Consider the following 13,492-nt stretch of genomic DNA (forward strand, 5'->3'; position numbering starts at 1 on the left):
AGACTGTGTTTTTCTAATATTCTTTCATTGTGGTTCATTAACTTTTTCATCTATTATAAAAAAAATTAGTGGACCAATTACAAAAATGATTCTATCCCATGTTAAGAATAAAGGTTTTGTTTTTTGATTTATTTTGTTTTGTTTTCCAGGGAAGTCTCTAAATGCTTTCTTGTCTGCTCTTTTAGTTATTGGTGGCTTCTTTTGATGCATTATGTCATTCTTGCCTCAATTTAATTTTCCTGGCATGCAATACCTGGGTTTGAATTCCAGCTCCAACATTTCCTAGTTATGTGATCCTTAGAAACTTATTTAAACTTCATAATTTCTGGTTTCCTATGAATATAAAAGAAACTAATAATAGTACTAGTATCAAAGCATTATTACTAGGGCTAAACATAAGGCATATAGAAGGTGTCCAGTACAAAGCAGTTTTTTGAATGTGAGTTACTTTATTGTTTGTACAATTGGAGATAGTGGTAAGAGTGAACAACAGAGAGCTAAAGAGGAAAAAAGAGGCTGTACGAGTTCGTTCTCATGCTGCTAATACCCAGGACTGGGTAATTTATAAAGGAAACAGGTTCAATTGACTCACAGTTTCACAGGGCTGGGGAGGCCTCGGGAAACTTACAATCATGGTGGAAGGGAAGGCAAACACATCCTTCTTCACATGGTGGCAGCAAGGAGAAGTGCTGAGCGAAGCAAGGGGAAAGCCCCTTATAAAACCATCAGATCTCATGAGAACTCACTCACTATCACGAGAACAGCATGGAGGTAACTGCCCCCATGATTTAACTACCTCCTACCAGCTCCCTCCCACAACACATGGGGATTATGGGAACTACAAGGTGAGATTTGGGTAGGGATACAGCCAAATCATATCAGAAGCCAACTCCAATTTTGACCTCTGGGATCACTAAAACCTATTGGTATAGGGAGAGGGATCCCAAGATTCCTTGTTGGTTGTCTTCTATTGCTACAATAAAGGGGAAAAATAGATTTAGTCACTGGATCCAAACAGGTCAATGTTTCTCTAGATTGAATGCCCATTAACTCCTTAGTATTATCAGCACAGATTGTACTGCACAAGTTATACTTTCCTATGGTAACAAAAAGCATGAAAAGATTATAAAGGGTAATTGGGTTTCAGTACACCTCAGTTTTTTAGCACTTTTGTATATTTCACTTATCATCTTTATTGTCTTTACTGAAGAACATTTCTGGCTTTCTAAATAATGTCTTCAGGACATATCCTTCCCTCCACAGAGTGTTTACTGAATGTGCACAGAAGCCTGCTGTGTTCTAAGAGCAAACATGAAAATAATTTTTAAGCTATATTTTTCTGTCAAAAATTAAAAAATCAGTAGCAAACTAAGGGCTGTATTTCCTGCATTCATATTATAATCTCAAGTATAATCGGAGATTTCTATATAAATTTATATTCTTAAGGTTATAAAATGCTTTACTAAAACTTTATATTTTGGTAGTAGGAATTCAAGGAAAGAGAATACAAAGTAAATCACAACTCCACTGTAGTATACTTTGTTTCTCTCATTTGTGAAACTATATAACATTACAACTTCCACTTTTGAATGTATTGACAGATATCTTCTTCATAATTTAAATTTGAACACAAACGTGTTCTTTAATCTTTCCTTTGCTACAAGATCATTTAGCAGACAAATACAAAAATGTTATGTGTCTATATTTTTCTTAACTTTTTCAAAAAAGGTTAGAAGCCTAAGGTAACATGATAAAATAAAATTCAAAGAATTAATAAGCCTAAAACATAAATTATTCATCAAGTAAATGAGATATAATACAGCCATGTTACATTTTTACCTAAAATAAGAATTAAAAGAACATCCGATAAATAGTTCAGAAAATCAAGCAAAGAGAATGGTTAGGTTTCAAGGTGAAAAGTCTGGTCCTCTTTTATAACTTAATTGAGGAAGAAATCACATCAGTTCAGGAAAGAAGTCAGAAATCGAAGAAAAGCGATAAAATAGGGATTTCGGTATTATTGAATTTAGCACCCGAACTGAAACAGTGTAAAACCTTAGTCTTTCCTGATGAACATTGGGCATTAAAAAAATTATTTGCTCTACAGGCCAGAAAAGTTAAGAGGTGAGATGCAAAGGTGACAGTTTGAAAGGTTTACCCAGGTGTGGGATCATTTGACCAAAAGTCTGAAATCTCTACATTGATGAATTTGTAAGTAATGGAAGTGGGAAGAAATTCATAGTGATTGATGGCTTTACTGTCAGAATTAGACTGAAATGCTTGCCAATATTAAGAGAAGGTCAAACAATGAAAACACAATTTATTTCTATAAATTTTCCCAGGTTATGAGAACTTTCAGATACATTATCTTACTAAAGCTTGTCAATGATTTTAAAGTAGATATGTCAGGAAATATTGCTTTGATTTTACAGAGAAGGCACTGAGCCTCAGAGAAGGAGCTGCCTAAGGTGAGAATCATAATCAAAGCTCTCACTCAAGTTTTCTGACTCGAACTCTTATGCTCTTTTCAATATGCTATGCAAGGAAGAGAAGAGAAGGAGATAAGTACATACTTAACATTTATTATTTTCAGGAACAACACATTTGTGATTCCATTCAATCTTCATGACACCCCAATATTAAACAATGATAAAGAACTATCATTTACTCTAGCCCTATTATATTTTTCAGGACATGCATATCTATTATTCCTAAATGCTCATAATAGCACTGAAAGGTAGTGTTAATATTTCAATTATGCAGATCAAGAAAATGACTCACAGAAAGATTAGAAGACTAGCCCAGGATCCACCAAGCATCTTTTAAAAACACATAGCTCATGTCACCTAGTCTCTTCTGTTTAACCCACTCATGGATCCCCACTGGTCTTAAATAATGATTTGCTATGTGAAGCCTTGATCTTCTTTCTCCAATCTTATATTGCCCCATTATTTTCCTTGTTATCACCCTTGTCCCATTCTCTTTGCATGAAACTCTAGCCTCATTCACCCAGTTAACTCTGTTATTTTCTCAGACAAACCTTCGTGGCTAAACCAGTCTCTACCATCACCTTCACTCAGTTTTTACTCTTGTACAGCCTCTTTTTGATAGCACTTAAACAGCTATAATTTTACATCTATCTGTAAAATTAGTAGAATATTGTTTCTCTCACCCCAAATCATAACTTAGATGAGGGCCAGGACCCTGTCGTTCTTTTTCTTGCCATTTTATCACCGGCTTCAGTATAGCACTTGCACAAGTCTTTTTAAAACAAAGATTATTTATTCTTTTATTTAAGAAACATTTGTAGCATACTTCAATATGCCACACTAAAACTGTAGAATGTACCAATGGAAAATAAATAGTATCTTGAACGGATCTGCTCTTTCATAAAGTAACTCTCATTCTTGACTTATTTGTTCCTAATCACATAACCTAGTGTTATATAGGTGAGAAATTTTTCAACATATTGGTGGTGAGCTTTTCTGTATCTCTTTGGATGCCTTTAATTGGCTCCATTTTTCAAAGACAAGTCCAAATAAGCATTCTTCACAGAAGCTGTTTTTTATTATTATTATCAGTTGTAGTAGTATTCACTTTCTCCCAACTTACAGGAACTGTTCACTTTTACACACTTTTATGATACCTTGGTTTTGCCACATAATCTGTCTATTTTATGGTATAGTTCTTGAATGTGAATTACTTTAGCTAGTAAATTCAGATTTTTCATTACAGAAGCAATGTCTAATTCATCTTTCTGGCCTTTGCAGTTCTAGAATAGTGATTTGCACATAGTCAGGACTCAGGAAATTCATGTTAATAGAGAGCCCATGACTGCAGAGACATCCTGGTAAAAAGGGTTGGTGTTATTAGTAAGGTGCCAGAAACCTAAAAGCATAGCTCCCTTTGACTTGCTTCTATTTCCAGACATTTCATATGTTGTGGTGTATGAAATTTCCACTCAGACTCTCGAATACCAACTGGATTCCTACAGTTCACTTCAATTTTGACAGTAGCTACCTAAAGTTAATGTCAGTTACCACAGGTTTGAGGGCATAGTCTCACGAGACTACCCTCACTTCAGAAGTTCCACACTTCTGAGGTATGGGGACGACCCATACTATTGATCAACTGGCTATAAATGCAGGGTTCTCATGATCCTCTTTCAGTTTTATATAATTCACCACAATGACTGGCAAAACTCAGGAGTGCCCTATTTATTATTACAGTTTTACTATAAAAGATACAACTCAGGAATAGTCAAATGGAAGAGATGCGTAGGGCAAGGCTAGGGGCATAGGACCTGTGCAGAACTTCCATATCCTTTCCAGGCTCCCAACACATCTATGGGCTCACCAACCCAGAGGTTCCTTGAGCCTCATTGTTTCAGGGTTTTTATACAGGCTTTTCTTTTGTATATGTGATTGAATAAAATATTGGTCACATGATTAAATTTAATCTCCAGTCCCTCTTCTCTTAGCAGGTCAGGGAGTGGTACTGAAAGTTCCACCTCTTTAATCAGATGGCTTGTGATGAATAACAAAAGACACTGTTATATCTGAGGATTTCCAAGGGTTTTAAGAACTCTATGCCAGGAACCCAGGAAGAAGCCCGAATGTATTTTTTATTATATCACATGATAGAATTGGGAAGGAAAGGTGGTTGGAAGACATAACCCCACCGTTAACCTTGTTGCCAATGAAAGTCAACCAATCTGTGCCTCATATTGAGGAATTTTGATAAAAATAAAACAGCTTTCTTCCAAATTTGCTAAAAACCCAAGAATATGAGTTGAATTAAAAAATATCTTTAAATCATTTTTTGATAAACTGAAACATGTCTTGAAAACAACATAAAAATAATTAAGATTTTGATTTCAGATCAAAAGAATATGTCAACAACTTCAAAACAATTCCAGCTAATGAATCTACTATATATATTTTGGAACATTTAATGAAGTGATAACATTCATAAATGGGCTTAAATACTGGAGACATTCATTCTCATTCTCTCTCTCTCTCTCTCTCCTCTCTCCTCTCTCATGCTCATGCACTAGATTGCTTACTTTCATTTTTCCTCCTTCCTCAAACAGAACAACCATCACTCTCGAACTGCAGACACATGAAGATCAACTGCTCCACATCTCCATGTAGCAGGAATGTTTTAAAATTTAAACATTTTTAAATCAGCTTGGCTGATTTTAGGGATCCCATTCTGCCATTCTCTCCCAAGTAAGAATCATAAAAAAATCTATCATAGCAGCAATAAAAGGATGAGAGAGAGAGAAATTGGGATCTTCAAAATGTATGCATGTTCATGTTTGTGGGGGAAGGAGGAGACACATATTATTAGATGGAGGACTAGATAAGATCCAACCGCATCAAACAGCAGGGAGGCAAATGCATAGGACCTCTTTATGGTGAAATTTAAGAGAAACTGCACAGACTTTCACACCATGCAAAGTGTATATATAAAAACCATCATGCTGCATTTAGAATATTTTATAAACTAAAAATTATATTCGGACTCACTGAGATATTTGACTTGCCTGACAGAAAAAAAATTACAAATCACACTATGAAAGCTTAAACATTACATTCACTAACATGAATGTTTTAAGTCTTACATAGCTGTTTCTCCTCCCTTCTTGACTAAATACGGTATTGGGTAATTGCACTGCTTAGTTACCATCCCATTAGATGCAGTCAATCTTAGCTTTTCATTTTCTAAGATTCTAATGAAAGCCATGAACCACTTCTCCAGAAAATATAACTCACACGAATATAATTTGGGATAATTCATAGATGCTCTAAAGCCTAGGAAAATCCTTAGACAGAAGAGAGGAGTAGGCAAACACAGTTTCCCAGAACTTCTGCCACTCAGATCAGATCATTTTCTGAAAATATGGTGGAGAACAGAGCTGTTCTCCTTCTTGCACTGGAGAAACTTGTGCAAAATATATAGGTTGCCCTTAAGGCCATACAGAAATATCCAATATTTTTAACAGAACAGTCTGATTTACCACATCTAAAATTATATACACGGGGTTCTGTTTCCATTTCAAATCCTTACAGCTTTTGATTTGTTTAGTACTGAGAGAAAAAGAAATACAAAGAGATGCATACATCAAGTCAACACCTTCATCCCTAGAGTTTCATCAGGCTGTTTACATCTCAAAAGAGATCTTCTAGTAGCGACTGAAGCAGCATGGCCAAGCCGTGTGGGGTGCGCCTGAGCAGGGAAGCCCTCAAACAGGTGGAGGTCTTCAGGCAGAATCTTTTCCAGGAGGCTGAAGAATTCCTCTGCAGATTCTTGCCACAGAAAATCATATATCTGAATCAGCTCTTGCAAGAGGACTCCCTCAATGTGGCTGACCTGACTTCCCTCCAGGCCCCACTGGACATCCCCATCCCAGACCCTCCACCCAAGGATGATGAAATGGAAACAGATAAGCAGGAGAAGAAAGAAGTCCCTAAGTGTGGATTTCTCCCTGGGAAGGAGAAAGTCCTGTCCCTCCTTGCCCTGGTTAAGCCAGAAGTCTGGACTCTCAAAGAGAAATGCATTCTGGTGATTACGTGGATCCAACACCTGATCCCCAAGATTGAAGATGGAAATGATTTTGGGGTAGCAATCCAGGAGAAGGTGCTGGAGAGCATGAATGCCATCAAGACCAAAGTGGAAGCTTTCCAGACAACCATTACCAAGTTCTTCTCAGAACGTGGGGATGCTGTGGCCAAGACCTCCAAGGAGACTCATGTAATGGATTACCAGGCCTTGATGCATGAGCGAGATGAAACAGCCTATGGGGAGCTCAGGACCATGGTGCTGGACCTGAGGGCCTTCTATGCTGAGCTTTATCATACATCAGAAGCAACCTGGAGAAAACTGTCAACCCAAAGGGTGAAGAGAAGCCATCTATGTACTGAACCCAGGACTAGAAGGAAAATAAATGACCTATATGTCGTGTGGAAAAAAAAAATTAAACTTAAAAATTTTAAATTATTTACACATATGGGATCCCCTAGTTTTCTTCTGAGTTTCTTTCAAAAGAAAACTAGAGGATCCCATATGTGTAAATAATTTTTAAATGTATAGTAAGACTCATCCCCTCCATTTAACCAGTAAGAAATATAAACATAGTCATTTTTAATGATCCTCTTATATTTATATGTTTAGCAAGTGGTGAATTCACCATTACGGATAGATTCATACACGCCCTGACTTTCGAGTCAATAAGATAAGACCTAGTAATACTTATTTTTACCAAGCATCCCAAATGATGGATTAGTCATAAACTGTGATATTTCTTAGAACTTTTAAAATCCCTGGTTCATATGTATTAAACCTACCTAAGGAGGTCTCTGAAAAAATGCAAATGGTAAACAGCTTCACCCAAGACCCACTGAATCAGACTCTGTAAGGGGTGGGGTCTGGGAATGAACCTTTTCAGGAAGCTCCCAATATTGTTCCAATTCACACCAATGTTTGAAACCTACTTCACTGGAAGTTCCTTCTAGCCCTGTGATTTTTATGATCCTGGTTTATGACTAATCAGCCTAAATTTTACTTGGTAGACCACACATTTCCCTGCCAAACTTGCTCGGCCAAATATAGCAAGAGTTGACAGATGCCAAGCGGCAGTGGTCTTTGTCAGTGCCCATCCTAAAAGCAGCTGGACCCACGTGGCCTCATCCCCAGCTGTCTTGAGCTGGGCAGCAGGTGCTGGGATGGCCAGCTGTTCTCCCAGGCAAGTCTGGCAACTCTGCTTGTCCAGATCTCGAATTTTCCCTTGGGTGGCCTTGCTTTTGTGGGTGGTCCAGCCCAACCTTAATCCTAGTGAGTGAGCATTCCAAAGCTGAAATACCCAAACCAGAGCCAGCAGAGAGCACATATGTGTTTTATATTTATAAATACATATTCACGCATTGGATTGGATGATCCCTTAAAGTCCTATCTAGCCTTAAATTCTATAAATTATGTGTGTTCATGTATCAATATTATGCAAAGTGTTGTCATACATATTCTTGGTTGCAGATGAAAATTGATATAGTCCTGTTATTTCTACTCTCTCTCAACCCTCCTCTATTTTTCAAAATAAGAACACCAAGAAAGCAAAACTTAAATACCACCAGACTGAAATAACTACACCTAACAAATCTCATTGGAAAGAAAATGATGTTACAGTACACTGCCTATGTGCAAAGGACATAAACATTTATAAAGGAGAGGGAGGGAGGGATGAATAGGCAGAGAACAGAGGGTTTTAGGACAGTGAAAGTATATATATACACTATGTATAATACTATATATATGTATCCTATGTATAATATATAATACATAATGTGTATATATATATATACACTGTGTATAAAGAGTATATACTATATGTATATATACGTAGTATAATGGTGGGTACATGTCTTTATACATTTGTCCAAACCTACAGATTGTACAACACCGAGAATGAGCCCTAATGGACTTTTAATGATAATGATGTGTCAATGTAGGTTCATCAATAGTAATGTATGTGCCACTCTAGTGTGGGGGTTGATAATGTGGGAGGCTGTCTATGTGTGTAATAATTCTGTACCTCCCTCTCAATTTTGCCATAAACCTAAAATTGCTCTAAAAAAGTCAAGTTGTTAAAAAATGTTACATATATGTACAGGAATAAAGACAATACATACTTTTGCAAAACTGTAGGGGAATGGTGTGGTTCTGTTCTCATTTTGCTTTTGTTTTAAAATACAAGTAGCAAAACATTGTATATTATAACAATATAATACCAATATTCAATTTGTAAAATTGATACAGAATTAGATTTAAATTTAAAAGTGATGTTTTTAGTACCTTGAGTTTAGGTATTCTTTACATTTGCATTACTTTCACGTTCTTTTCCTATAGTAATAAGAAAGAAGAAAATCTCCATAATTTGATGTTGTCAGATAAACTTTTGCCTAGAAGATTTCTCACCATTCCAAAATGAACTGATAACTGTCTTGGGACTTTATGGAATGAAACCACCTGTGAAGGTTTTTAAGAAAAATCATCATTCTCAGTAAACTATCGCAAGAACAAAAAACCAAACACCGCATATTCTCACTCATAGGTGGGAATTGAACAATGAGAACACATGGAAACAGGAAGGGGAACATTACACTTCGGGGACTGTTGTGGGGTGGGGGGAGGGGGGAGGGATAGCATTGGGAGATATACCTAATGCTAGATGACGAGTTGGTGGGTGCAGCGCACCAGCATGGCACATGTATACATATGTAACTTACCTGCGCATTGCGCACATGTACCATAAAACCTAAAGTATAATAATGATAATAATAATAATAATAAAAGAAAAAAAAAAAAGAAAAATACAATCCTTTAATCCTCTGAGTCAATACAATTTTAATCTGCTTCACCCATACCCTGAAATCATGATAGAATAAAGCTGAAAAGCCCTAAAGCATTTGGTTATTTTTTCTTTTAAACTTCTTATGCTAGATGTTATTGAAAGATAATATCACAAATCTTTCAAGAAACAATAACTTTGTAATCAACTATCTTTGGGACTACACGAAAGACGACAAAAATACACAATGATTCTTTTGGAGAAGACTACCAGATGTATATACCAGCCTTATACCCACAGAAATATTTGGACAAAAGAACTAAAGTTGCAAGAGAATAAGCAATGCTTTTATCTGAAAAAGGTGAAATTGTATTTTACATATTTATCATCAAAAGCAAAGAAAGTTTCATATATACATCATATAGGCATATAAATTATACAATTATTTTAGTTGCTAATAAAATGCCATTATTTTAACCAACTTAATAGCTTACTTCAAATGTCTATAAAACCATTGCAAAGTTGAAATAGACATACTCAAATGCCTATATATATGTTATGAAATGAGGAGGAAATTTGATGGTTGACTAATTTGATCAATAAGACAGGAAAAGCGGTATAAACAAATTGATGTGTAATCTTGAATTGTTCAGGGTGTCCACACTGATATGCTTAAGCGGCAAGCCCACAAATTTCGCTTCATTCTGTGGTAATTGTGACAGAACTCCTGCAGGGCAGATATGGTACAAGTGTCTCTTACCCCAGGGCCTCCTGTTGGATATTCTAGGTCTCACCTTTTACTCTCTGCAAGATAAATTTAAGACCCTAAGGCTCTCATTGCTTCCATGCTTTCCTTTCTATTCTGCAAATAGATTCTTGTTCTGATGAAGTCGTCTGTAATATAGTTAGCAAATGTGTAAACATGAGTGAACATTTAGAATATTATCTTTATTAATATATATTTAATTAACTTTTTTTCTTCTAAAATCTTAAGAAGCATCAAAATCTCCTGTTGAAAAAGAGAACTGATACTAAAATTTAACAGGTGAGGAAACGGGAACTCCAGGGGGATTTCCCTGTGGATGGCCCCACATGTACAGTTAACAGTCCATCTCTACATATGGCAAGACTCCGCACACCCACACATAGCTTTTGTGATGTATTCTCTAAAATCCCAGAAGCCGAAGAACAGCTAGGAACTTAGATTTCTTTTATAAGACATAACGTAACAGAGACGCTAAAGCATAGGCTCTGAGCCAACAGCCCAAGATCATGTCCTACTTTTACTACTTTCTAGTCACAGCTTTAGCAGTTTAAGGCATTTGCAGCATTGTGCCTCAATTTTCTCATTTCTTTTAATGAGAATGATAAAATGATCACAACAGGGGCTTATTGGGCTGTAATGAATGCTAAATGTGTCAATATTTATAAAGTATTTAGAATATTGCCCGGTACATGGTAAGTGCTATGTAGACAAACTATTACTCTTATTTACAAAAAAAAATTCCGCTTAACAGACTACAATATAAAAATAAATGCACATCTGTTAAAGATGACATAAACAAGCTTAGAACGCAGAAAATACACTTAGAAAAAAATATTTGCAACATAGATAACAGGTAAAGAACTTCTACAAATCAGTAAGAAATAAACAATAAAATAAAATTGAGCTAAATGAACAAGCAGATCCAAAAAGCAGAAAAAAATGAAAAATTTTAATATGCATATGAAAGATGCTAAACTTCACTAATAAATCATAATAATATCTCTGCAAATTAAAACAAAAGTGAAATTCAATTTTTCTATGATATTGGCAAAAATGAAAAGAAATTGATGATATACAGAATTAGCAAAAGATCAAATGCTCTCAAACACTGTGTATGAATGAAATCACCAGGAAAGTATTAGAAGAAAATTGAAAGTACTTATCAAAATATAAAATATCCTTGCCTAGTAAGCAAGCAATCCCAAATCTAGGAATTCTTACAAAAATGCTTAAAATTATTTTAAATTTGTAAAACTGTATGCACACGAGTTTATTGAAGCATGCTCTTAATAGGAAACACTTGGAAATAAACTAAATGCTTATCAATATGAAGTTAATACATTATGCTCCAATTATATTAGAAAATGTAAAGTAGCTGTTTTACGTATCACCCATCATATACCTTAAATGCATAAAAAAAGTCCCAATGTGTATCAAACCGTAACTATGGTTACCTGTAGAAAATGGAACATTTTTAAAGACTCTGAAATTTTACATTATGTATTCTATTTTGAATTTTAAACCAGACATATTTTAATTTTAAAAGGGAGCATGTTTCAAAGCAAAAATAAAAATTTTGTATTACTAGCCATTCAATAGCAAGGTACAAAAGAGTAGATGCAGTATTATTCCAAAGGGAGAAAAAGATTAGTAAAATACACAGCATATATTGGTATTTATTATGACTAGATAGTAGGATTGCAGATGAAGCAAGAGTAGTTCCTCTCCTTTTAAACTTTTATATATTTTCCTAGTTGACTGAAATAAAATTGTATTATTTTCACATTTGGTGGTGGGGGAAGCCAATGTTCTTTAAAAAATTTTAACACACCAAAATCCATGATTAAAGACTTTATTGGAATAGAGGGCATGGGGCTCCGAGAAAAGGAAGTCTACGGTGAAAATGAATTTTTTCTTATGGTTTTCTCCTCCATTCCTGCTATACATATCCTTGCTCTCACTTGTTTAATAAACCAAAAGCACAGAAGATTATAGGCAGTAACATAGCAACCTGTATGATTTATTGAGCTTGAACATTTCTGACAAAATATTGAAATGAGTCTATCAATCATCAGACAGGAGCTAGGAGTTAGAAAATGCATTTTGGTAGAATCTCCACAAACCTAATAAAATAAATCTCTTGAAAATCAATCTTTAAAGTTCATACTAAATTTGAACTATAATGTTTCAACCAGTGTATTTGTGTCTTTTTAAATAATTATAGAACTTTTGTTCACTAAATATATTAGTCTCTAAAATTATGTAACTTCTTTTACCTTTCAAATTTCTTTATACATTTTCTTTTTCTATTGCACTTGGCCAAGCACCTCTGAAATTATGTCAGAATTGTAGCTTTTGGAGGTAAAGTCTCAAATGACCAAATGGATCAAATCAAATTTAATTCAATGTGATTTTAAAGAAGCCAAGATACTAAATTTTGAAAATTGGTGTTTATTCTAAAAATCTAACTAAATATTTTGAGAAAATTACTAAGGAAGCAACCTATTTTTCCTTGTGCAGCTTTGTTACATTTGGCAGTAATTTTAAAAATTGTATCGTATAACTATATTTAGTTTAATGAATACATATACAAGAATTGTACCATAGTGCCATTGATGGTAATGGTACTGCTTATTAAAATTAACTGTACATAAATGGGTTACTTTCAAGTATTCATATAGCACGAAATTTAAAATTCAGAGAGAGAGGCCTTATTTTAAACAATAGTTTTGAAGCTTATAAAATATGTTTTAAGCTTAAAACATGCAGTGAAATTTACTGATTAAAGTTTTATACCATTTTCCTGGCACCCAGATAAGAGGAAAAAAAGGACAGAATGAGAAAGAATAATCCATAGATTTATAAAAAGAGAGTTGTCAATGCAATAGTCATAATCTCAAGGACTCCCTATATTGTCAACAATAAAGAAAAGTCTCTGTGAAAATAACATACAAAGTGGGACTCTTGAGACTGTATTTTCTCTATATGTTCTTGACATAAAAGGTATTAATTATTGTGAGAGTTCAGAGCCAAGAAGGAAAAATGACTGTTCTTCCTGGAAGACAGGGTATGCCATAACTTAGAGTCTAAAGCAATAATTATCTAGCTTTTCTGAATCCAAGGTATCTTGGAAAAGGCAAACTTTTTTTTTTCTGAAAGAGATTGTCCCTCTTCTTTCTCATGTCAGTCTATGGCTTTGAAAATAAAATTAATAAAATATAATAATAAAATTAAAGGTAGTGGAGTCACCTCTTCTTTTTGAGAACAGAGAGGCAAAATGTGAGTGAGAGAGAGAAGATGCCAAACCTAAAATGTGGATGATATTTTAAAACTCTACAAATTTTAATATGAAGTTATGCATACTAACCTACCCTGCCATA

The 13,492-nt window shown here is 34.8% G+C and overlaps 1 long non-coding RNA gene and 1 pseudogene across 1 annotated transcript in view; one reads left to right on the plus strand and one right to left on the minus strand.

Moving 5' to 3' along the window:
* Positions 1 to 13,492, minus strand: part of LOC134761413 (uncharacterized) — a 116,549-nt gene that overhangs the window by 18,642 nt on the left and 84,415 nt on the right. Inside the window, exon 2 of the long non-coding RNA XR_010139999.1 lies at positions 10,141 to 10,240. This is a non-coding gene — a long non-coding RNA (uncharacterized LOC134761413). The remainder of the gene's footprint in view (positions 1 to 10,140; positions 10,241 to 13,492) is intronic.
* LOC100441298 (proteasome activator complex subunit 2-like) lies at positions 6,198 to 6,945 on the plus strand (annotated as a pseudogene).

Source organism: Pongo abelii, chromosome 4, assembly GCF_028885655.2.
Source record: "Pongo abelii isolate AG06213 chromosome 4, NHGRI_mPonAbe1-v2.0_pri, whole genome shotgun sequence".
NCBI classification, from domain to species: domain Eukaryota; kingdom Metazoa; phylum Chordata; class Mammalia; order Primates; family Hominidae; genus Pongo; species Pongo abelii.